Here is a 27,236-nt window from a genome sequence, read left to right as displayed (position 1 = left end):
TCGGGTTTATGCGGTGAACCTTGAAAGATTTTTTTGAGCTACTAAGAATATTTGCTTCACATCTCTAGTGTCTAATGTAGGAGCATTATAGGGAAGTCATAAATCGTGTATGCAGGGGCCTCAAGCTCAAATTTATGGAGTTATAGTTTGTGCAATTGGGGATGTATTTGAGGCATATTGAGAACCTTTTCCTAAGTTCACATAATGATTGGAGTTATCATCTTAGAGTTAGAGACATTTTGGTGATTGTTGGTCACATGTTCTTAAGCTATTGGTAGAATTTAGAGATTGTATTAGTGAACTTCAATTTAAGGGAGTTGACATGTGCACTCTTAGATTTGGATTGTTGGATGGAATTTGGACCTATGTCTAAGTGCATGTATTCTTATGTGGCCTTTTGAGTTAGTAATTAATTGTAAACTTGGGGCTTGTCCTAAGTATTTAATTATTTTATTTATTTAATGTTTGTAGTCAAGCCGACTTGTGGCTTGAGGGTGTATTTAATGTCTATTATTCTAGGCCAACTTGTGGCTTGGTTTAGTATAAGTAGAGGGTCTTGTGGAGTCTGGATTCATCATAATTCAATTCAAAATGGAGTGGTTGAGAGGAGTTAAGTTGACTAGAGATATTAGCTAAGTGTGGGCTTGGGAAACAAGAAGGTTGCTTGGTGGCTTGCGAGCACAAGTTTAGATTCTTCTTGGAGTTCTCTACCAAATTGTGGATCTAGGCTAGCTAGTGGTTGGATCTTGTGAGTTATTAAAAAAATTACTATTTTAATTACTAATGTATTTGGCCATAAGTTGGAAGGTTGTATTGTCAGTCATGTTGAATAAAAATCTTATGATTCTATTGTGAGAGTTGGCATATTTGGATCTAAATTTATGTGTTATTTTTTATATTCCACTGTGTGATTATTTTTTGGGGGTTAAGACAACTCCTTTGGGAATATTCCTACCTTGTACTTTGTAAACACCTAAATTGATGCATGTTGAATGAGTAGGCACATAATTAGACACTATGTTAAAGTATCTATTTGTTAGCTAGTCATATTTGATTTTCCTAATTTGTTTTGTGGTTAGGATATTTTATGGATATAATATCAAAATATTTTGGTCATTATTTCATTCTCTTATATCCTAGCCTAACACTTAATTTTTTATTTTTTATGTGCTTTACATTGTGCTTAAAGTGTTTATCACACCCTCATGGAGGTTAAACTTCTTTTAACAAAATATTTTGTAAGGTTTTTCGAGTTATGTCCTCACAATGATTAAGACACATGATAGCTAGGAGTTGTGAGTGTTTGAAACTATAATTGAATAATTGTTATGTTTTAATTGATGTCAAATGTTATTGGTGAGATACTTTTCTATCTAATTTGAGTGTCATATCTATATAATTGATGAAGATAATTTGAGAAGTTGGTCATAACAAAATCACCCAGAGGAGAGGTTGAGTTATGAGAAGAAACCACAATTAACATTTGATTACTTAGACTTTGACAAGATAAAGTGATTGTTTAATCATGTTACTAGTAAAGAAGATAGTTGTAGTAAAGCCTTAAAGAAGTGATCAAATGCATAGGCTTGATCGAGCAACAGAGAAGAAGATTAAGGAACTTGAAGTTTGTGTTGAGTGATGCTAGTGTCGACTGAGCCATAGTGTGTGCCAAGAAAAAATAATGTTGATTGAGAATTATTATTGATCAAGTGTCAGTATATGTTTCAAATTGAATATTGGTAGCAACTGAGTAATCCAATGATGATCAAGCATCTAAACATAATGTTGGTTGAGGGACAACATTTTGATAGTTTATGAGAAAATTGTGATTTCTATATGACAGAGTTGATTTCTTAGAATATGTAAAGCATGTTGAAGATAAGGATGGATAACCTAGAACATTTAATGCAAGAAAATGGTTAGGTAAATGATCAATATATTAATTTGAAAGAGAAGTTTCTAGAAAATAAGAGGATAAACAAGAAGGTGGAGACATTCATTGTATGTCCTAAATCTGATTAAAACCCTAAGTTCTATCGTGGTATTTAAGTAAAAAATTATCATAATTATTTATTTAAAGAGGTAAAAGGGCTGACCTATTAAGGTTAGAGAAATTTTTTATGTTATTGATTGGTGAACTTAAGTAGAAGGCTAAGAAGAGTTTAGAAGAGGTGTGATTGCTTTAAGGGCTGTCAAGCAAATTATAGACTATGACAACAATAAAGGTCAGCCAGTGGATCAACATTTGAGCCTAACTATGATCTATATTTGAAAAGTGAGTTGTATTTTCTAGATCAAAACCTTCCACTACTTTCTAACCATTGTATCAGTATTAAAATCTGATGCATAGAGCACAACAAGAAAAGTGGACTCCTCAATATCCTTTACCCACTTCTCCAAACAAGGATTTTGGTCTCCCTCTTTCTAAGGATTGTTTCTAGGATCTCCAAATTAACCTCCTAAAGAAACCTAACTCACCCAAAGACTTCCCAACAACTTGGCTAAGAGTTGATGTTTGATGCACCTTTTTGGTTTTAGGACTCAAATCCCTCAACTTATTGTTTTGGTGGAAACTACCCTAAGTCTCTCACTGACTCTGACTATCACTTGGGATTGTGTCCTAGGAAATTAAAATAGGGTGTTCCAACAATTAGTTTGATTCCAAGCTTCACACAATGCTCCAAACCCAAATTGAGCTAGTAGGACAATTAGGCCTTCCTAATTGGTTTTTCCTACTTAACTTTCAAAACCTCCAAAAGACTAACCCAAAAAATTAACTTTTTAGATACCCTTTTCAACTTTACTTCTAATCCCAAGAGATCAAGGCTTGACTCTACTTCAACATCCCCCTAACCCTTACCTTATATGTAGACCTAATAGGCCTAATTAGGCTTAGTTTACAAAGAAAGTATAGGTAAATGGGTGCATATAACCATTCTAACCCCTTGTATATGTTCCCCTCCAAATTTTTACACTATCTACTATATTTCATTTCCTACTAACATGATTTGATCATTCAAATGCTTGTTGCTACATTCGCTAGGGTCAAATACATAGGGATATTTGACCTAGGGCTAACTAGTAAAAATAATAATTCAAAGAACCCATCCTCCAAACTCTATAATCTAATAATATACATCCCCAAATGGTCATTGAATTCCATTGGTGGAAATGCAAGTATGGCCCTCATTTTGGTTGCACACCCTAGAAATGAGGGTTTCTAATGTTGTCTATTCAAAAACTGATATAACTTTTGTTAGACATACCATAAAACCTTGAAATAAAATTAAATTATTTATTACTTCATCCCTCTTTCCAACTATGTAAGTTGATCAGGTCTTCCAATTCGTACACAACCATACAATCACAGGAAATAATAAATTTGATGGTAAAACTCTATTTTTATTGCTCTCCAATGTTTCAAATCACAACAAACCTTCATCTTTGAGCTGAGAGATGTCAAACATGCTTAAATAAGCCTTCCCCAATGGTCAAAATAGACCAAGACATTTTACAACCACCATTTTCACCTAATTGCTTCTTAAGACATTTTGATCGGTTAGGACAAGTTTGAAATGACTCAATATGAATGTAAAACCTTTATTCTAAAACAATAGTCTAGAAATGTTTGAAATATGATTTAGAGAGCACAAAAAAGTTTTCTTTATGGGTGTTTCACAAAACTTCAAATTTATAGAACCAACTCTACTCGAGCACTCGTTAACCCTTACCTTGTACATCGACCTAATAGGCGTAATTAGGCTTGGTTTACAAAGAAAGTACCAAGTAATAGGTACATAGAAACAATAAAAAAAAATTAAATATATTATTCCACTCTATTATTAGGTTGGGATTCACATTTATAATCTTTTCCAACCATTTAAATGAATGCAAGAACATTGCATCTTTTAATAACAATTTCTCAACTAGGGCAGAATTTAAAACCCTTAATCAATCATTAATAACTTCCATAAGTGAAAGAATTAAACCAATAATTTTTGTGAGATTCAATAAAAATGAGTTACCAAAATTTTCTCCAAGTTATAGCCAAATATAAGCATTGACATAAAAGTTATTTCTAATTTCCTCAAAACTATTCATATATTGACAAAATCTAACCAATCTTTACCACAATGGCCATAAATTATTCTAAACATAATGAAAATCATCCAAAAAAATAAAAAATAAAAGATAACTCATATGCCTTTTTGAAAATATAAGTTTCAGGTCTATACCATTCACAATGAGTTTGCATCAATTGAAACATCAAATAAATTGTAGGAAAAATAACCAGAAAACTGAGATATACAACATCAAAATAAGTTTTCTTCCATTCCAAATCCTTCCTCCAACTTCTCCTCCCAACTTCTCCAACTTAAAATTTTGTGTTTTGGAGATTAAATATATACAATTTGGAATCAATTTAGAATCTCCAACCAAACTACAACTACCCATTAACATCTTTAAACCAACTTTTGAAAAGTTGTCACCAAGTTGTAAAAGTTGTCATTACAATTTTGGCAACTTTTGAACAACTTTTACAATTATTATCCAAATGACTTTGAACTTTTCATAAACACTTAAAATATGATAGAGATGAATTTTAGACTCCATTTAAACTATTTCCACTTTATTTTGATACATTTAAGTGGTTTTATCACACTTAACTTTTTCAAGACCTTGTAAGTCACTGTGCTTTTAATGACTTTTATAGTCTTACAAAATAATTGCAATTAACTCCAAACAGTATTTAGATCCTTACATAACATTTAAAACTTATTAAATATAATTTAAAATATGAATTTATCTATGAGACATCCAATGAATAGGTGCTTCTACACCATACTCCCCAACTTTGAAATTTTTCCAAGTCCTCTTGGAAATGCAATTTCAAAGATCTCTTCATCTTCACTTTTGGTCTTTCAATTGTTTTGCTTGAGAATATGAACATGTTGAGAAAAAAAAATTATGTCCTCTCCAATCTGATTTCTTCATTACTTGTATTTAAATGAGCATAACAACAAATTCATGAGCGAAAATCAATTGATTAGTATCAAAATCAATCACAAAATTTGCATCTTTCTTCTCAAATCTTCTTGGAAATTCTTCCCTTTTACCATATTTCTCATCATAAAACTTATCACTCTCTACTATTTTTTCATTATTATCCTTTATCTCAAAAAATACTTAAACATAATCATTTTCAACAATGTCCATCTCCATGGAGTCTTCAATTGGTTCAATTTCCTTGTTAGATTCAATCAACTCTTCCTCTTTTGTTTCTTCTATCCTTGTTTCTCTTTGTTCTTCCTTAAGTTCATTCTCTTTTTCCACATCTTTTTCAACTTCTTCAACCACTGAAGAATTAAATTGTTCATCTCCTTGACCATTTCCAATTCACTACTCTAGGATTTTAAAGGAGCACCTCCAACTTCTTTGTATTCTCCTTTTCTTCTTTTTCTAATATTTCTATCTTCTTGTCTTTTTTTTCTTCCTTCTTTTTTCCTACTTCTTTGTCTTTATTCAAGAATTCTTTCCACAACTTGTACAATTCTTTCTCATTTTTGGTCAATTTCATCTTCTCACACCAATCTAGGATTCGTTAGATATCTAGCCACCACTTTCAAACACTCCCAAAGGATAGTTCAACTCCAAGGGTTCAACAAAGGGCTTTCAATCATGTTTCTACAACCCCAAGCAAGAATCTTCATGATTATCATTCTCCTTGATCCGAGAAAACTTCACAACCTATTAGAGTGCACACCTTGTCTTTATACCACCATATTCTCTACATATTTTATAAATATCACAAATGTCCCTCAAATACATCAGTGTCTTCAACCAAGAAACTCTCTTACTAAGTGCTCACTAGCCCAATCACCAAAAATATGCTTCCTTGTTTTCTCTGGATAGACCCTCACACAAATAATTTTCGAAGATGATATAAACATCTTGATCACTCCAGAAAAAATGGGCATAATTAGGTTCTCAAAAACATACTTCAATATGAGAAAGATCCAATGGCTGGTTGGAGAGATACTGCCCCCATAATGAACTACTTTTTTTTGGAATAGTCATCTTCAACTTTCTTCAAAATATGTGATCCATTTGTTCAATCCCTTGTCCATTCCTACACACAAACACTTATAGAAACATATGATACATGGATTGGCTCCTTCCACAAGAAATAATAGCCATAGCAAGTGGGAGGGCCTAGATATTAATAGCAACTTCAAAATAAATCTTTGATTGCACTTAAACCTCTGTTTAGGAATAGTCAAGAAAATCTGAGATTTTCTTGCTTTAAACTTCACAAAATAATAAGCTAGAGCATTGAAATGAACAATGACTCAAACCCTTACAATCCTACTCCATTATTAATCAATATTTCCTTCAAAAAAATAACAATCCACAACAAAGGACTATTCCCTCATGGAAAAGAACAAAGAAAATTGTAGAGAATTAATTCTATATTCAATGAAACTTCATTACATTACTTTTTTCTTCAATAAAAACTCACTACTAACTCTCTACAACTCCCCCCTCCATAAAATTTAATCCATATTAAAGATAGTGTCAAATATGAATTTATCCATGAGAGATCCAATGAATAGGTGCTTTTGCACCAAAATCCTATGGTGACTCATAGTGATCCATGGTCTATAATGAACCAATGGATACCTTAGACTTACAAATTTGGATTTTCAAACAAATTAGCCTATTATCTAATAGTTTCTACCCTCTTATGACCCTTATAGAGAAGTTTCTCATGTTATTTCTTGGGTGTTGTGCACCATACTCTCCTGGTCAAAATTAACTCAAGTCTCCTGAGTTGGGATGTCTACAACATTGTATCCTTCTTTCAAAATATCCTTCTCAATCATCCATGTTGCATATGCTGCTAGTTAATCCTTCCATTTAACCAAGTAGTCATAGTAGGTGGATCTCTTAGTCATCTTGTTTATCCTCTTGGTAACGATGCATTCAATCTATGGTGTCTCCTTGAGAAAAAATTACACTAACTATTCATCAAACTAATTTACAGCTTTCATCACTTGTTCCATATCACCTTTGTAAGGAAAGATGTCTACTACATTTACGATTGTAGATAGACCAATGTCAGAAGGCAAGTCTATCTCATAAGCATTATTTCCACACTTTTGTATTATTCTGAAAGGTCCAATCTTCTTCATTATGAGTTTAGTGTACTTCTTCTTTGGAATTCTTTCCTTCTTGAGGTGAATCATCACCATATCTCCAACTTGGAACAAGAGTCTCTTCTTCTTATATGCTTGCTCCTTGTATTTTATTGAGGTACATTTCAAACTATCTTGCACCTGCTGATGGACATCTCTCATGACTTCTACAAATTTCTCCACTTGAAAACTTCTCTTCTCCATGTCCTACACATCTCTAAGTTCAATAACACCTCTTGGGTGTCTCTCATGGACTATTTGAAATAGGGTCATCCTTGTACTTCTGTTAATTGAATCATTATAAGATTATTTTGCTATGCCAAAATGCTATTCCAACTTGTATCATGTTTATTTTTCAAACACCGTAGGAGGTTTCCAAGAGATCTATTGATTATCTTAGATTTCCCATCAGATTAAGGATGGTATGCTGAAGACAAAAAAAATATTGTGTCAAGCTTCCTCCATAATGTCCTCCAAAAGTTCCTAAGAAATTTTGGATCCCTATCTAATATGATGGATAGTGGCAACCCATTCAACCTAACAACTTCCTTAAAGAACCCTACAATGTATGATGCATCATGTGTTGTCTTATAAGGAATAAAGTGAGCCTTTTTAGAGAATCTATCTACAACCTTATAAATGTTATCATAACCAGATTTGGTCCTAGGAAAGCCTAATACAAAGTCCATGCTTATTGAATCCCAAGGTTTGTTAGGAATAGGAAGTGGAGTATACAACCATGCATTTGAAGTGTGACCTTTTTATTTTTGACAAATCAAACAACTTTCCACATACTTCCTCACATCTGTCTACAACTTTAACCAAAATTAATATCTTCTTACTTTCTCTAATATTTTGTCCACTCCAAAATGTCTTGCTATGCTTCCACAATGTTTCTTTTTTTATGATGTTCTCCCTTACTAATCCTTTTGGAATTCACAATTGGCTCCCCTTGAAGAGTAATCCCTCCTATAACACATATTTTGCAAATTCACTATGATACATGTCTGATTGTTCAACACACACTTTATAATCTTCTCCAAAGTCTTCATCCTCTTGATACATGTCTTTGATGGAATGAATTCCATCATTGTTCAACTTGATTTCTTTCACAATGAGACTCCTCCTACTCAAGGCATCAACAACCTTATTTGAAGTTCCCTTTTTATGCTTAATGGTGAAGGTATAAGACTCAAGAAACTCAACCCAATATTATATGCCTACTATTCAACTTCTCTTGCTTGTTCAAGAAACTCAAAGCATGATTATTAGTTAAAAAAATACATTATTTATGAAATGAGTAATGCCTCCACTTTCTTAGAAATTGTACCATGGCATACATCTCAAGATCATAAGTGGAATACTTTTTCTTAGCCTTATTAAGTTTTTCATTGAAAAAGGCAACATGCCTCCCTTCCCGACTTAGGACTTCACCAATAGCCCTCTTGTTTGCATCACACTCAATTGTTGAAACTTTGTGAAAATTAGGCAATACCAATATTGGTTGTTGTGAAACTCTAGTCTTGAGGTATTCAAAGGCTCTATTTGCTTCATTAGTCCACACAAAATTACATTTTACTCCCCTCTTTATGGTGTCAATCATAGAGGCACAAACATCACTAAAATTTCTAATAAATTTCCTATAGAAATTGGACATACCATGAAAACTCTTTACCTCTGAGGTAGTCCTAGGCATGAGTTAGTTAAATATGGCCTCAACTTTTTTAGGATCCATCTCTAGGTTATTGTGGGAGATCAAAAATCCCAAGAACACCAATTTGGTCTATAAAAACACATATTTCCCCAAATTTATCTTCAAATTCTCTTCATGCAATTTCATCAAAACTTTATCCAAATGCAACAACTACTCCTCTTTTCTCCTATTAAAAACTAGTATATCATCTAAATATACAACAACTTGTTAATAAAATCTTTCAAGACTTCATTCATTAGTCTCATGAATGTGCTAGGGGCATTGGAAATCCCAAAAGGAATTACTATCCATTCATAAAGTCCCATAGTGGTTTTTAATGTTGTTTTCCACTCATCCCTCTCTCTGATCCTTATATGATGATATCCACTCTTTAGGTCCATCTTTGAGTAGTATTTGGCTCCTCCCAAGAAATCCATCAAGTCTTTAATCCTAGGGATGGGGAATCTATATTTGATTGTAATATTATTGATTTCCCTTGAATCAATGCAAAGTCTCCAAGTTCCCTCCTTCTATTGTGCTGAAATTGTAGGGATTCCACAAGGATTAAATTTTTTTCTTATGAATCCTTTTCTCAAAAATTCCTCTATCTATCTTTCTACCTCCTCATTCTACTCTGGAGTCATCTTATATGTTACTTTATTGGTCAATGTGGCTCTTGATATGAGGTCTATGTAGTGGATAATCTCCCTATGTGGTGGCAAAGTCTTCGGCCTACTCCCTACAACCAATCCCTCACACTAATCCAAAAGCTCCTTTACTTGCTTAGGTCCAACATTTCTACCTTATTTACTTAGTCACTATCTCCTCCTTTGACCTAACAATCAGTCCAAAGCATGGGGTGTTCTTTTGCCTAATGGTCTACATAATTTCCTTTTCTTGCACTAATATGACCATACCCTTGACTGGTTTGTCACTTGCTTCTTCAAGCAGAGGGTTCATGGTGTACTCAACTCCCTATTTTGTTATATGATATAATTTGGTCTCTCCCTCATGCCTAGCTTTCACATCATATTTCCAAGGCTCCCTAATAAGACATAGCATGCATATATTTCACATATATCACAAAGAAATTTATCTTTGTACTCTCCTATATTGAATTCTATCCAAAATTTCTCACTCACCAAGGTTTTCCTATCCCTTGTTAACTATGAGGCCCTATATGGATGAGGATGAAGTATTCTCTTTAATTTTTATTTATGAAGCATATCTATGGAAACAATATTTTTTGGTGAAGTAGAATCTATTATAACCTTACATACCTTTCCATTCATCTTGCATGTGGTTTTAAACAATGTCTTCCTTTGGGGTGGCTCCTTTGCATCATCAAAAGCTCTCCATGCTCTAGGTCTATTTATCTTTTCATGGTGATATGGTAAGAAGTTTCACTTCCATACCCATCCTCTTGAATCAAGTGCACCCTCCTTTCTCCTCCTTTCTTGTTTGAACCAAGCTTCTTAGGGAACCTAAAAGATTGATGCCCAATCTAATTATAGTTGAAACACTTCCTAGTGAATACACTCGGTACTCTTCCTCCAAATCTTCCTCCATGGTTTGATCTTCTTCCTCTAAAGTTTCCTCTCTGACTTAGTGCTCTCATATATTTCTTTGTACGAAGTCTCCTTGCCATTGAACCTTCCTCTTCCTCTAAAAGTATTTCCTCTACCTCTTGAAAACTTCTCTCCTTGCCTACTTTGATTTTCTTCCACCCTTAGTGCCATTTGATAGCACTTAAATGCATTGTATCTAGTCCAAAAAAACTAATTTCATCTTGGATACTATACTTCAACCCATTCTAATATCTAGAAAAAATTTGCTTCTCACTCTCATTTATTTTTTCTTTGAGGGTCAACCTATGGAATTCCTTAGTGTAAGCACTCACATCAAAATATTTTTTCCTTGGGTTCTACAACTTTTTATCCAGGAACACTTCATAGTCCTTAGGCATAAATTACCTCTTGATTTCCATCTTCATCCTTTTCCATGTGGAAATAGGATTCTTCTCCTTCTCTACTCTTTCAATCTACAAGAAGTTCCACCAACTCAAGGCTGGGCCTTTGAGTTTTGACTTGGCCAAGTTCACCTTCTAGTTCTCTCCCACTTCTTCACATTCAAAATATATTTCTATGGTCTCTAGTCAATCCATGCACTCTTCTAGATTCATCTTCCCATTGAATACATGTTGCTCCACCTTGGCTTCCCTCCTTCCTAATTTTCCAAGGGCTTCAACAAAACTCCTATTCTCCAAGTCCCCCATATTTGTTTGTTTCTCCTCAGGTTCCATTTCTTTGTTTGATTCATCAACATCTATACCAATACCTCTCATCTGCTCCAACTTCTTGGTCTTTTCTTCCATTTTCTTGGTCTTGGCCATGTGTTCCTTTATTATCTTGGCAAACTCAACATTGGTGACTCTTGAAGGCATCTCTTCCTAAACATATTCACTTCCATCTACCATCCTTGTCTTCTCCTAAGACCTTTGTTGCTTTGATACCACCTAATGTAGAGAGCACATCGAGAAAAGTGGATTCCTCAATATCCCTTACCCACTTCTCCAAATGAGAATTTTGGTCTCCCTCTTTCTAAGTATGGTTTATAGGGTCTCCAAATTAACCCTCTAAACAAATTTGAATCTCCCCAAGATTTCCCAACAACTTAGTTAAGACTTGATGTTTGCTGCACCTTTTCAGTTTTAGGACTCAGATCCCCCAACTTAATGTTTTGGTGGAAATTCACCCTAATCCTCTAAATAACTCTCCATATCACTTGAAATGGTGTCCTTGACACTCAAATAGGATTAAAGAGATCAAATTTCCACAATCCATAGAAAAAATAAACTAATATATTTCTGGATTCGATTGTGTAAAGATTTTTTACCATCAAGATTTTTTACCTATTTGTGTAGATGATGGATCACTTGGTGTGATTTTAAACGTTGATGGTAAAAAATCTTTACACAATAAAATCCAAAAATATATCAGTTTACTCAAATAGGATGTTCCAACCATTCGTTTGATTCCCAACTTCACACAATGCTCCAAACCCAAATTGGGATAGTAGGACAATCAGGTATTCCTAATTGGTTTGTGCTACTTAACTATTAAGTTCCTTCTCATATGTACTTATTCAATATGAATCTCTCTATTAAAAACATTATATGAGATTGGAATGGGTATGAAGTAACATTTTATGGTTTAGATGTCCTAATGGAAATTGAGATCAGTTGATACATTCATGTTTTAAATACTCTGTGATTTGAGAACTACTATATTATCTCGACAATTTAAAAATTAATTTCCAATAACAATGATATGAGGTGTTTCACCATATGATGATGATGCTAATTATGGTACCTTGATGACTAGGGTATGTGCATTAAGATAGTTTAGTATGCTATATAGATGATGTCCATGATGTTCTAGGTATAGTATGCATTATGATGATTATTTCAGTATTTTAATTCAAACTAATAAATATGTTATGATGATTCAATCATGAGATTCATGATGATTAAATATGTGTGTAGAAATGAGAAAGGTTATTCAAATGAAATTTTTAATGTTTTTGATCAATGTGATCATGCAATTTGTTTAAATATATGAATTTTTTGAAATATAAGGTAGGCAAGGTTACTTAGAGGGAGGGTTAAATCAAGAACTAATAAAAATTTATCTTAATTTACCAATTAATCCTTCATATAATATTATGATCTAGTAGCATGCATGAAAGAATGAAAGAAAATAAGCATTCATTACACTTTGACACAAGATATGGTAACCCAAAAACCTTCCAATTAGAAAGTAAAAGTGGAGTGGGGATGATACCCACAAGCTTTAGTACTATAGTATAAATTTAACCTATTAAGGCTTACAATTGACCACTTCTATTGACCTACCCTATTAGGAGCAATAAGGACTATGAGTTCCACCTTGTTAAAGTATTTACAAACATACAATAAAGTATGCATTTGGTTGAGAGATTTAGAAAAGACTATTAAGTCCACCCTATTAGAGGATTTAACTAATACACCCGTTAAGATGAACTAGTGGCTAATCTATGATCTATAAATATAATTTGTTAGTTGAGATTCCTTGTACTACAATGATCACCTTATTGTGATAGATAAATCTTTGTTGTCCCTTATACTACTTGTAGCCTTCTTTAATTTTCACTTCTACTCATCATATTTCTTCACATATATCTTATTTGGATATGATACAATGTATTACATATATTCCAATCCAAATCATCACTTACTAGAGTCAGCTACAATACCAATTTCATCATAATTCACAAAGTCAACCCAACTACTAGAACTCAGGTTCAAGAGACAAACTCTGTAATGTTCTAATACTCGAAAAACACTGTCAATGCTTAGCTTTCTTTGGTACTTGATTGAACTTGCAGCTTAGTCTATACTAATCACTACCAAGTAGCTTGAACTTAGTTAGCACCATGTGACTTGATGAACTATGAGAAACTTGATAGCAACTGGATCACTCGCTTGACACTCCATGACTCGGTCAACACTAGATCCAATTCATTAACCCTATGAGCTTAGTAGATACTACTGGACTTGGTTAACACCACAGAGCTTAGTTAACACTATAATCTTTTTCACTTCTATTGACTAGCTCAGTAGCCTCTACTATGCTCAATTTCCACTAAACCTTATCTTTGAAGCTCAGTAAACACTGTGTAGCTTGAAAAAAACTACAAACTATTTTAGATACTCAGGAACAATTGAATCACTTGGTTAACATTGTAAATTTAATTATAAGATCAGTAGCAATTTAACCAATTGACTAAGTGTTGAGTCACTAATAGACAAATTGACCTTTATGTCAACAATCTCCCCCTTTGGCACTAGTGCAAAAGCACTTATTAATGCAAAAATTTGATCATTCAAAACTATAAGTGAAAATTTCCTTTTCCATAATTTTGTGTCTTGAACTTAGTTTTGACTTCCATCTACTATGGCTCAGTAACATACTCTATTTTTTTTATTTTTCAAAATTGATTTTGTAAAGCAATATTTTTTGCTTATCCATATTATACTACTCCCCAATACATATATTTCTCCTATATACATACACATGGAGTATAGCATATTTCTCTTTCTTACATATTACTTCTCCCCCATTCTTATTCATATAATACACACTTCTCCCCCTTTTTGAAATAAATGCCAAAGGTGTGTAATAACTATATGATAATAAAAAAATGGGAAAGGAATTTAGAATGTACCTTTAGAATAAGTACCATTGTCTTGTCCCAATTCTCTTGTAGTACCTTGCTTGCATGCATTGCAATGGAGAATTTGTTATCATGGATGAGTATCTTTGCATGTGCAAAATGTTTCTGCAATGCATCCATGTTTGGAAGAATCAAGCCATGAATTTCTACAAGTGTGGCCTTGATCCTTGCTTCTTCCTTAAATAATTATGCCTATAGACCTTTTAGATATTTGATCTTAGAATAATGTGTAGAGCTATGGCTTGGGTCAAGTGACAGTTGGCATACACTTTCCTTCATGTCTTCATCTATCTTGGATAATTTCCCCTTGATATCCTTTGTAAAGATAGATGTGTCACTTAAAAAATAATGATACAACATTATTGACAGAGGTTTCTAATGAAATAGTAGCTAACTCTACTTGATCTATTGCAATTCTCTGTGCAACTTGTTTTAACACTCTATTCTCAAATTTTCTTTCTTCTCTTTGAACTAGCTTCTCCTATCCATTCAAATCTTCATTGAATTTGTGGAAAATTTTTGCTAATTGGTTAAGGATAGGTTGAGTACCATCAACCTCAATACTCAGAGCATCAAAAAAATATGCTCTTTATGCCTTCAAACACTTGATTTTATTTCTTATTTCTTCTCTGAGCTTTTTTTTCCTTAGCTCTCTTCTTTAGTAATTCACCCATGGTATTCATTTGATTAGGGGTAAGGGTAGAGATATCCCAATTTGGAATAACTATATCCTTATCTAGATCAATAGATTCCTTTTCATTGCACTTTTCCTTCAAAATGGTGGAAACAATTTGTTTTCCCTTGTCTAGGACTTCAATACTTGGTTGAGACTAGATCTCAACTATCATTGTACTAGTTATGGATATACTTGGAATGGAAATAATTGTGGAAAATGATGGTCTAGCAACAAATGTTGAAACAACACTAACAATAAAAATACCTTGTTGCTGCTTGGTCAAGCTTGATGATGGAGGACCTTGTTGCTCAACAAATGAAGTGTTGGGCACTTCTGTGAATGGAACATTCAATTGAACCAATGAAAAGATTTTTTGGGTTCTTGGTATAGTAGTGGTATCCACAACCAACTCGATAGAAGCTATCTCTAAGCTAGATTACACTAAGGTTGTACTAAGAGAGTGAGGAAATGAGGTCATGACTATTGCTGCAATTTTCCCTACACCAATTTACACAATTTCTTATATCTCTAGAAGACTTCCTTTAGTATTTTCTCATTCCTCCTTCTCATCATCTAGATTTAAATCATCTTTTATTTATATATCCTCTTCCCAATCTTCATCATCCTTGGCATCAACATGAACAACAAAGTCACTGGGTTGATGCAACTAATAGATATTATTCCATGTAGTTTTAGTTGCATTTACTACATATTCAATGTCCTTAAGGAATATCATACAAGTGTTCATCTTGAGAGAGCACTTCTTCTCATTTTTATTCAAGGATTCATTTGCTTCCTTCTTACTAAGATTTGGCATGAGTTGCTTCAAGGTTTTCTCAAATATGTCCTTGGGAATCTTCTTTGCATGCTCTGATCTAGGCTTTATTGTTTGCATAAGTTTATTAGGAATTTTTTATACAAGCTCATCAGGTAAGTACTTCTATTTTCCTAGCTTGGTCATAACAATGTCCTTAATCTACTTTTTCTCTTCTCATTCCTTGTCTCATATTTGAGAAATTTGAAATTTGTCATGCCAAATCCTTCTTCCATCTTCTTTAATCTTTCCTAAAGTGTAGGTGTAGATCTTTAAATATTATTTAATCGACTTCATCTTCACCTAACTTCAATTTCTTCCTCGACTTGGCTACCCTTATGGTGAATACAACAAGCGATGACTTGGCAAGTCTGGTTAATAACCTTACCTTTCTTCCTTAGAGGCTCTTCTTCCTCAGATTTGGTCTCTTCTTCTTCATCCTTTGCATCATTATCATCAATATCATCACCTTTTCCCTTAGTAACCAATAAAGTATAACTTGTTTTCTTTGTTCCTTGTAGTATCTTCTCCACTCTTTTTCTTCCTTTATTTACTACTTGAGGTAGCTTAATCTCAAGCTCTATTCTTATCTTAGCCTCATCATATGTTCCAAAGTATGTAGCTTTAGGATACATAAGCTCATTCAATATATCCTCTATGATAAATTTAGTATCATTAATATTAACCTCATACTATAATAGCTTAACTCATACCACTCTCAGTTTGACTACATGAATGTACACTTTGTCACAGTCCACCATGAAATAGATATCATCTTTGTAGTCTTCTACAAGTTTCTTAAGAATCCTAAATCTATTATTCATATCCTCTTTGAATATTTCAAATTAGTTATCCATGATGCTATCATAATTTTCACCCATCTCTACTATATACTCATTGATTTGATATAAAATAGGAACATCCTTCCTCCATACTACTATACCTTTGGAAGGGAAGAATTTTTGAATGAACAAGAATAAAAATTTTAAAAGAGATCTGAACTTACATGGATTATTCTTTTATCCTTTAATGCTCTCCATGTTTTTGTTGAAATGGTTCAACAGTAACTCGGCAAGGTCCAACTTTGGCAACATTTTCCAAACTAAAGAAAGGATTGTGGAGGAACTTGCCAAGGTGCAAGAAAAGATCTAGACCTAGGGTTATGATGAAATGAGGATGTTTACTAAGAAGGAAATCCTTGTTGATCTTCATAATATAGTTGGAAAGGAGGAAATGTTTGGGAGATAGAGGGCTAGATTAGTCTAGCTCAAGGAAGGGGATAAAAACTCAAGATTCTTCCACCTTTCCACAATGAAACATAGTGCAACCAACAAAATTAGTGAGATTAAAAATGGAGATGACATGATCAAGGAAGACAATGAGACTGCAGAAGAGGCTATCAGGTACTTCTCCTCAATCTTAACTAAAGATCTTAACCTAGTTGTAGAGGACCAAAATGATATTATTGATATCATCCCTAGTGTTATTAATGAGGCATAGAATAGGGACTTAATGGCTATTCGAAAGCTGAATGAAATTAAAGAGGTGGTTTTTTTCTCTATCGGCTAAGAAGGCCCCTGGTCTCAATGGTTTTCCCATTTTTTTCTTCCAAATGTATTGGGAAATTATTCGATTTCATCTAGTTAAAGCTATTTAATAATATTTTGGCACCAGGAACCTTCTGAAAGAAATCAATGCTACTTTTTTGGTTTTAATACATAAAGTTATTGGTGCAAATTCTTTTAACTCTTTCAGACCTATCAACCTCTACATTTCTTTCTATTAGATTTTTGCAAAAATTTTAACCAAAAAAGTTATTAAATTATTGTCAAAGATTATTGCACCTCAACAATCAGGTTTTTTGCCTAGGAGGAAAATTCTAGACTCCATATATGAGGTTCATGAAGTTATCCATTCCCTTGAAGTTGGCAAATAGTAGGCTTTTCTGCTAAAACTTGATCTATCTAAGGCTTATGATAGGGTGGATTGGAGTTTTGGATAGGGTTCTTGAAGCTTTTGGTTTCAATGCCAGAGTGAGAATGATAATCACCCAACTAATTTTCACCCCTACCTTTGCAATCATGGTAAATGGGACCCCCTCAGATTTCTTCAAGTCATCTTAAGGCCTCTATTAGGGGGACCCATTATCCCTTATTCTCTTCATCATTTTGGCTGAAGGTTTGGGCCAGCTCATTAATTTGAAAAGGTGTAGAGGGGAGTTGGTTGGCTTGAGACCTTCTTTAGGTCCTCTAATTTTCATCCATGAACAATTTGTGGATGATACAATTTTGGGGGGTGAGGCCTTAGTTAAAGAAGCTAGGAGCATCAAATGCATCCTCAATACATACTCCAAGGCTTCTAGGTAGCTCATCAACTGGGATAAGAGTTCGATTTTCTTCTTCAACACCCCTTCAGATAGACAAAAGAAAATTGCTCACGTTTTGGGATGTAATATTGGGTCTCTTCCTTCCATTTATTTGGGCCTCCCCCTAGGTACTAAACCTCTTCAAATTTTTTGGGACAATATCATTCACAGATTTAATAGAAAGCTAGCAAGATGAAAAGGCATCACTCTTAGCTAGGCTGGCAAAGTGTTGTTGATAAAATCCACACTACAAAACTTACCAACTTATGTTCTTAGCCTCTTCTCTATACCCTCTAAGGTTTCTGATCATTTGGAAGCTATTCAAAGGAATTCTATGTGGTCTAGCACCAATAAGAACAAGAAATACCCTCTGGTGACTTGGGAGAACATTTGCAAACCAAAGAAATTAGGGGGTCTAGGGATTAGAAAGTTGAAATAGTTTAATTATGCTCTACAAGTGAAAAAAAATGGAGAATCTTCAAAACCAAGTGGGAATGGAGAGATATTCTAGAGCTAAAGTATATGGAAAATCTTAATCTCAAATAGTTCATCAACAGAGATCCTAACCCTAGGGGCTCTTATATCTGGAATGGCATCCTGAGAACAAAGAGCTTATCTTTTAACAAAGCTAAATGGAAACTAGGAAATGGTCAAGATATTAATTTCTAGCATGATGACAAGCTAAGATCAGGCCCTATTTTGGATATAGGTCCTTTTAATAGATGATATTATGCTTGTATTGATAGATTTGGGAATAGGGTGAGTGACTATAGGTTCCATAATGAGTGGATCGATCTAGCTAAGATTTCCCAGGAACTCAATCTGTTGATGGAATTGATTAAGCACATTCCTTTATCTCTCAACAAAGATTCCATCATCTAATGGAGACTGTCAATGGCATTTATATTGTGGCCTCTGGCTATGAGAATATGCAAATTTTTGGTCCAACCCCTATGTGGGCCAAAGCTTGGTTCCCTGGTCTCATCCCAAAAATAAATATTTTCTTCTAGATCATGCTCCAAAATTGCATTCTAATAGTGGATAACCTTACCAAGAGGGGTAATATGATGCCCAACAGATGCATTTTATGCAAAAATCATTGCAAAAGTGTTGAACATTTATTTATTCACTACTCTTTCATCAACACTATCTGGTTTATTTTCCCATATTTTTTCAACATGTCTTGGCATTTCCCGTCCAACATCTTGGATGTTTTTGAACACTGGAACCAAGGGATATTCTGGAGTGACGCCATGGTTTTGTATAATTGGATCTTACCCCAATTTTTTTGGGAGGTTTGGAAAGAACAAAATAAAAAAGTATTCAAGGATAAGGAAACAAAGGTTGATTTTGTTTTCCACAAATGTCTTAATGCCTAGTTGGAAAACTTCAAACACTCCAAGGGTCCTATCTCCTCTCTTAGCACTAAGGATAGGAACAAAAGCAAGAGGGATGGGTGTAGATGGTCACTGCCAGCTGAGGGCTAGCATAAGGCCAATTTTGATGGGTCAGCCAAAGGTAACCTAGGAAAGACTGGAGTGGGAGGCATTATCAGAAATACTTTTGGCAAAGGTATTGTTGTGGTTGTTACCACCTTGGACTATAAACTAATCACTAAATAGAGGCTATTGCATCTCATTATACTATTAATCTGGCTAAAGATATGGGTGTTAAAAAGCTTTGGCTGGAAGGTGATTGAAAAAATATTATTGACTGTCTAAATGAGAAGAACAAGCCTACATGGACTACAAAGAATATAATAGGGGAATGCATTCTTCTTGTCAAGACCTTCAAAAAAATATATGTGGCATATGAGTATCAGGAAGCTAACCAAGTGGAAAATAGCTTGGAAAACTAGGCAATCAAGTACGATGAAATGGGTAAGTGGATAAAAGGTCAATATTTCCCATCAAAAATTAATGATTTGATTGAAAGGGAAAGAATCCCAGGAAGATTGGGTATAATTAAAAGTTCATTATGATTTCTAATAAGATATGAGGAGTGGTCAAAAATTTTATGTGTAAATTTATTATGATAGTTAGTTCTTTCTAGAGAATGTACAGAAATGTGATGTGGAAGTACAATAGCACTTGTACCTCTCACATCAACCATATCTATCTTTTTAATTCCATGATCAAATTTAAATAGATTTCTCATGAGGAAATTAGGACCAAGAAAATGAGAAGAGCCTTTATTTCTCTGGACTTGAAGAGTTTTTATACTGGTTATTTAGCTTACATTGAGGAAAACAACATGGTTGAGCAAAGGCATAGAAGGGAATTAGAAGATGAAGCCCAGAAATGGCATAGATGGTCCAAGGTCTGGAACATTCTAAAGAAGGAGAAATTATGAACTTCATTGATTGGATCCATGGCTGGAAACCCTTAGTCACCAAGATAATGGTCAAGAGATAGAATGAGGGAGTTGTGAAAATTTATGGGGTGGAGTTCATGGTTTTGAAGGATGTCATCTCTACGGTCACTAGAATACCCATTTCAGGAAAGAAATTCTACAAAAATAGGAAAATCTTGGGGCAAGTGTTGGTGGAATTTATAAAGGATCAAGAAGAAAAAAAAATTGATGGTGAAGAGAGGAACCCATTATCTCCCAAGCTCCATCAAGCCACTATGGTAGTTCATTTTGTGGGCTATTATCAAATACATCACCCTAGACACTAGATTTGATCATCTATGAAACTACCACTTTTTGATACTCACCCACTTTAGGTATGGGGCTAGAATTTCTATCCCCTTCTACCTTTACTACTCTATGAATGAAAACATTAATGAATATTAGGAGAAGCATACTAGGAATTTGGCACTCCATGAGGAGTTGTTACTTTTAATTAATGAGTTCTTTAAGGCTATGACAATGGGAAAAAAAATTAAGATTAAGGAGGGAAAGAAGGGTAGAGGGGATTCTAAAGAGTTAGGAGGAAACTATTTTCCTTTGGACACTGAACATAGCCTTGATATGCATACTGATTCAAAGAAGGATGATTCTCCAAAGAGTGGCTCTAGGAAAAAAACCATTAGAATGGAAAGTAAAAGGAAAAAGCTCCTTAGTCCCAAGTTGGACCTTGACTCCTCCTCTAATAGGGTTTATAATGAAAGCATTGAAGGGATGGATACAGGGAAGAACAGTGTTGAAGGTGAGGAGGAGATAAGGGAAGGGGAGGGTTTGGAAAGGTAGAAGAGAAGAGAACCATTACCATTAAAATGTCGAAAAGAAAAGAGGACTCTATCTACACATCCAAGGGCCTAAAAAGAAGACACTTTGAGGCAAAGAAGGATAAATAGGGGATTGATATGGAAGGGGTGGAAGAAGACCTTAATTAGGGAGAAATGGATGACCATGAGCAAGGAAATGTGGATTTTGGCACTAGCAAATACAAATGCTCAATCACAGGCGAGGACATAATTGTAGTGTGGCAAAACTTTGACACATATTCTACTAAATAGAGAATTAATTAAAACATTGGTCAAGAAGGATGATGAAGGAAAAATCCAAATGGAAGAATTAATTGACCTAGCCCTAGTCATTTTTAGTGATACCACTAAGGAGAACTTGAATATGGATGTCCTCAACAATGCCAAGAATAGCATGATAGATAGCTTCTATACAACCAAATGGATTTTTCATTAAACCCAAGATCTTAAGTATAGGATGAGCAAACTTGAAAGGGAGAACTCTAGCCTAAAGAATAGGATATCAGAGGAAGAAAAAAGTAGGGATAATAGAGTGGAGGAGGTTAAAAATAGGTTCAAATGATGGAGAGCTCTATGCAGATTATTGTGGAAAAAAGCTACAATATTCTTAAAGAGGCCAATGAGAACATTAAGTTTCTCATCAATAAGAGAGAGGAGCAAAGAACTAGCAAGGAGGTGGACCCTTCCCCCCACAACACTAAGGTAAGAACCCCTGATGATAGCTCTAGGAAGTGTAATATATCTAGCATGAGGAAGAAGGATACCCTAAATCCTAACCAAGATATCTCAGACATGAAGGAGGTGGTGGGAAAAATATTAGAGCTTGAAATCAATGTGGTGGAAATGCTAAGAGAGATCTCTTGAGTGCCCTAGCTTTTCTTGGCCAGTCCTAGTTTTTTGTCTTATCTCCCTAGCTTTTGACTAGTTTCTATTTTTTCTCGAGGGGAGTTGTTTCATTTGTTTTCTTCTAGTTTCTTTTGATACTTTAAGTGTTCTATTTTTGTTAGAACTATATTTTTTATGGGTTTCAAGGCCCTGTTAAAACTTGTTTTCCTTAATCAAAAACTCGGCAAAGTCAAAGGATAGGTTTTTCTTCACAACCTTGTGTGCAATATTGACAACTTCACATGACATGATATTTAATCTACTATAAATGTAAATATTATGTGCAATAACATGAATGTCAAACTATAGTTCCATGTCTATTACACCACTAATCTTCATACCTCTTTCGTCCCACTTAGCAAGACTTCACTTTTCCAATTTGATCTGACCTAGGGTTTTGGTTTCCTTTTCTTTATTTGGCATTGGAAGCCTAGTGATTATATGAATCATTTTCGTTGTTATCTAATTAAGTTGTTCCAACCATAACTACCCATTGTGCACATGACGTATGATATATCCCAACCACTTTTCCTAAAAGTCTCTTGGCATATGTGAGATATGTGTCAAGCCCTTAATTTCCAAATGCTAATGTTCAAGTTTTAATGTACCATCCACACACAATTTCCTAAATGCTTCATTCATCTCTAGGATTCCAATTTCTTAGATAGAATAGTGATAAAAGGAATGGATGTCATGCATGAGTAATACCTTAGGCAAAATTTTGGACTATGCACCAGATGGGTTGAGTGTCTCTATAATTGTTGGACTCAACTTAATATTCGGTGCCTTATAGTTGAATCTTGGTGCCTTATAGTTGAATCCATTAACCAACATTTTAGAACCTTTCTTCACTTTACTAATTGAAGATGCCATGCTTGGTAGGGTTTCTTAAAACTTCAAGAATTATTCAAAAACAAACACTCAAATCACTCCAAGGCCCTGGATTCACTCTCCACAAATAACTCTAGAAGTTCATGATGAAACAATGACTTCATTTTCATCCTTTTAATGAATTTCCTCCTTTCAATTTCCATTAATGATTCATACTTCATATTCTCTTGATGATAGACTGTCCTCCACTAAACATGTTCTTTAATGCTTAGGAGACATCTACAGCTCAATGGAGTCACCATCACTCACTAGGAACTACCAATTTATGTTTGCAATAATATGCATCTTGACTTTTCTCAGTAAGGTCTCCTACTTTTCATCATGCTCAATGATTCTTGCACATCTTGAATTCTAATTGGATCATTTTGCTTGTTGGCTAGAATTAATATTAGATTACTTCTTATAATTCATAGTTCTAGTGATCTCCATTAGGAACTAAGTTGAAATGATTAAACCATTCAACTCATTGAATTGTATGTCATTCACTTCATGATCTTGGTTTGCATTCTCTAGAGATTTTGGTATACATTTCCACCTCTTTTTTATATTGTCAGCTTTGGCTTTCTTTTCATCTTTAATTCTACTTGTATTCATAAAATTCTTGGCAAGATGACTAATTTCTATAGAAATAAAATATCTCTTAGTAGTATCTCTTTTCCTCATATGATGTTTCACACAGTTTTATTCAATGTGCCCATATTATCCATAGTAGTGACATCTACACCATGTGTTGTAATCCTATCTAAATATTGCTTTCACAATTTGTTCTTCTAGGTTCCACTACTTGGTTTTGCACTCTGAAGATTTATGTCTTTGTTTCTTTCAATTGTGACATTTACCTTCAAACTTAGGTTTCTCTTTGCATTCACTTGCTCTATCACCATGCTTATTGCAACTGTAATACTTTATATTGAATTTGGCTTTACCATTACTCCAAAATTTGTTTGATGTATGACCTATCTTACCATAATGATTGCAAGTAGGTCTTTTCTTCTTTTGAGCTCCTTTCTAAGATGATTCACCTTCTTCTTTGTATCTTATTCTAGCTTTTCCTTTGTGTCTATATTGACTTTTCTCATTCAATTGATTCATGCTCTCCTTAGATTTCATCATTCTTTCATAGGTTTTATTTTTATGTTGAGATCATTCTATAATCTTTCATTCTCTGATCTTAAATTCATAAGTTCTTTATTTGCATTAGTGAGCTGATCAAAAAGTCTACTTGCTAAAGGGATGGATGTTGGATTTTATTGTTCTTTTCTTCTATCTATTCTTTGGTTGTCTTTTTCTCCCATGAATTCATGTAATCTAACTAATTAGATTTCTTGTTCTCTTTTTAGCTTTCTAACTTCTTCTTGAAGATTGAAATTATAATAGGTCTTTGATTGCTTCATAAACTTCATTTAAATTTCTATCTGGCTATATTTTTTTAATTCTTTCTTTAGTGTAGAGATTATCATTCATTTGTACTACAAGATCTTTCCTTCTTTTCAATGATTGAGAGAGTTGTTCCTTTTCTTTCTTTAGTTTCCCAATGGCCAATTCAAGATCCAACTTTTTGGTGACAATAGCCTTATCTAGCCTGTATACCTCCATTTCCTTTGATCTTTTCTCAAGCTACTAAACTTTTTTTGTGAGAACCAAAGAGGCTATAATACCAATTGTTGGAAATATAAGGTAGGAAAGGTTACTGAGACGGGAGGGGTAAATCAAGAACCAATAAAACTTTATCTTACTTCACCAATTAATCCTTCCTATAATATTATGATCTAATTTCATGCATGAAAGAATGAAAGAAAATAAACATTCATAATACTTTAACACAAGATATGGTAACCTAGAAACCTTCCAATTAGAAAGTAAAACTAGGATGGGGATGATACCACAAGCTTTAGTATTATAATATAAAGTTAACCTATTAAGGCTTACAATTGACCACTTCTAGTGATCTTCCCTATTCTATGAGATCCACCTTGTTAAAGGACTTACAAACGTATAATGAACTATGCACTCAATTAAGAGATTTAACAAAGATTTTTAAGTCTACCTTGTTAGAGGATTTAACTAATACACCTATTAGGATGAACTAATGGCTAATCTCTAATTTGTATCTCTGATTTTCTAGTTGAGATTCCTTGTATTGCAATGATCACCTTACTGTGATAGATAAATCTTCATTGTCCCTTATACTACTTGTATCCTTCTTTAATTCACACTTCTCATCATATTTCTTTTCATATATCTTCTTTGGATATGATACAATGTATTACATATATACTAATCCAAATTATAACTTAGTGGAGTCGGCTACAAGACCAATTTCATTATAATTCAAAAAGTTGGCCCAATTGCTAGAACTCGGGTTTAGGAGACAAACTCGATGATGTTTTAATACTCAACAAACACTTTCAATGCTAAAAAATAATTAGCACTCGGTTGAACTTGAAGCTCGATCCATACTAATCACTTCCATGTAGCTTAAACTTGGTCAACACTATGTGACTTGGTGAACTTTGAGAAACTTGGTAGGAACTGGATCACTCAGTTGACACTCCATGACTAATCAACATTAGATACACTTCATTAACCTTGTGAGATCAATAGACACTATTGGACTTGGTTAACACCACAAAGCTTAGTTAACACTATAATCTTCTTCACTTCTATTGACTAGTTCAATAGCCTCTTCTATGCTTGGTTTGCACTAAACTTTTTCTTTGAAGTTCAATCAAAATTGTGTAGCTTGAAAAACATTGCAAATTTAATCAAGTGCTCAAGAAAAATTGAATCACTTGGTTAACACTACAAACTAGATGATAAGCTTGGTAGCAATGTAACCAATTGACTAAGGGTTTAGTCATTGATAGAAAAATTGACCTTTATGTCGATAATGAATATGATGTTATCAAACTACTATGTGTGAATTGAGTGTGCAAGATTATCAACCATGGAATTTATCAAAGAATCAATAATTGACCCTATGTTCAAATTGTAAGACTAAGGTTGAATCCAATAAGGTGATTTGGACCTCATTGTCAAGTGTTTTATTTGTATCATAATATGAATGGGTGTATCATTTTGTAATTGTAAGGTATTTAATGTTATGTAATAGTGAATCTTATGGTGTCACTTGACACTCATAATACATATATGTGTATTAGCATGTTAATTAGGGTTAGCAGAGTAACTCATTACCCAAAGATTGATTAAGCTAGTAATCTAAGACTAATTAGTTGGTAACCTAGACTAATTACCCTAATCAGGGTTTAGTGGAAAGTTTTCATTTTAGGGTTTTAAAAAAGTTCAATTATTTCAAGCCAAATATATAGGTCCTAAAATGATCCTAGAGGCTTAAGGCTATCCAAGTGCCCAAGGGGTATGGGTATGAGTTGGGAACCTTTTCCACCCTTCTAGACCATTTTGTTGACTTTTATGACCCCTTAAATATATCATTTTCCCATTAGTGTGAAAATTGAACATCTTCATGAGGTTAGTCAAGTTTATACTTCTCCTAAAACTTTGTCTTGATGGTAGGATCAAGTAGGAATACCCTAGAAGGATTAAGTCAAGTCTAGAGTTACTGCCATTTTAGGTGGGTGAGTTTAGAAGTCTATTTAGTGGTCATTTTGAGAGTTGAAGGTTGTTCACCCATTCTCTACATTTAGAGAGAGTCAAGCTTGGAGTTGAAGGGGAATAAGGATTAGCTCTTCTCAAAAACTCCATTTCCATAACCTTTGCAAAGGTAGGATTCTTCATGGTCTTGTTCTTCATGCTTTGTTTTGTTTGCTTATATAAATCTCTTACATGTGTGTGTGTACTTCATGTCTATGTGTAACATATGAGAGATGTGTTATTTTTGGCTTTCTATTTGCTTTCCTTTCATGTTTTTCAAAAGAATGGAAGTTCATTGTAATTATTAGCCTTAGAAGAGGCATATGTTTTGTGTTTTTGATTGACATCTCCCACCCTAGAAAAATCTACCTTCTCCCTAGTCTTGATTCAATAAAAAACTTGTTGTGTAAACCTTGGATGGGATCAGTTTGTTGAATGTGTCAATGTGATTGAATTTGGTTTTCACCTGGTCAATTTTAGTTCTCCATGATTATCTTTATGTAAATTTTCAAATTTCTTAGTTGATACCTTGATATGGAGAAAAAATGGATTCAGATCTTTTTGGTGTTCTTGATTCCATTGTTATGGAGACTTCTCTTTGGGAAATATGATCCTAATGTA

This window comes from Cupressus sempervirens, chromosome 6 (genome assembly GCF_028749045.1).
Source record: "Cupressus sempervirens isolate cs-2001-9-10 chromosome 6, ASM2874904v1, whole genome shotgun sequence".
Lineage (NCBI taxonomy): Eukaryota > Viridiplantae > Streptophyta > Pinopsida > Cupressales > Cupressaceae > Cupressus > Cupressus sempervirens.
Note: the sequence above shows the minus strand (reverse complement) of the source record.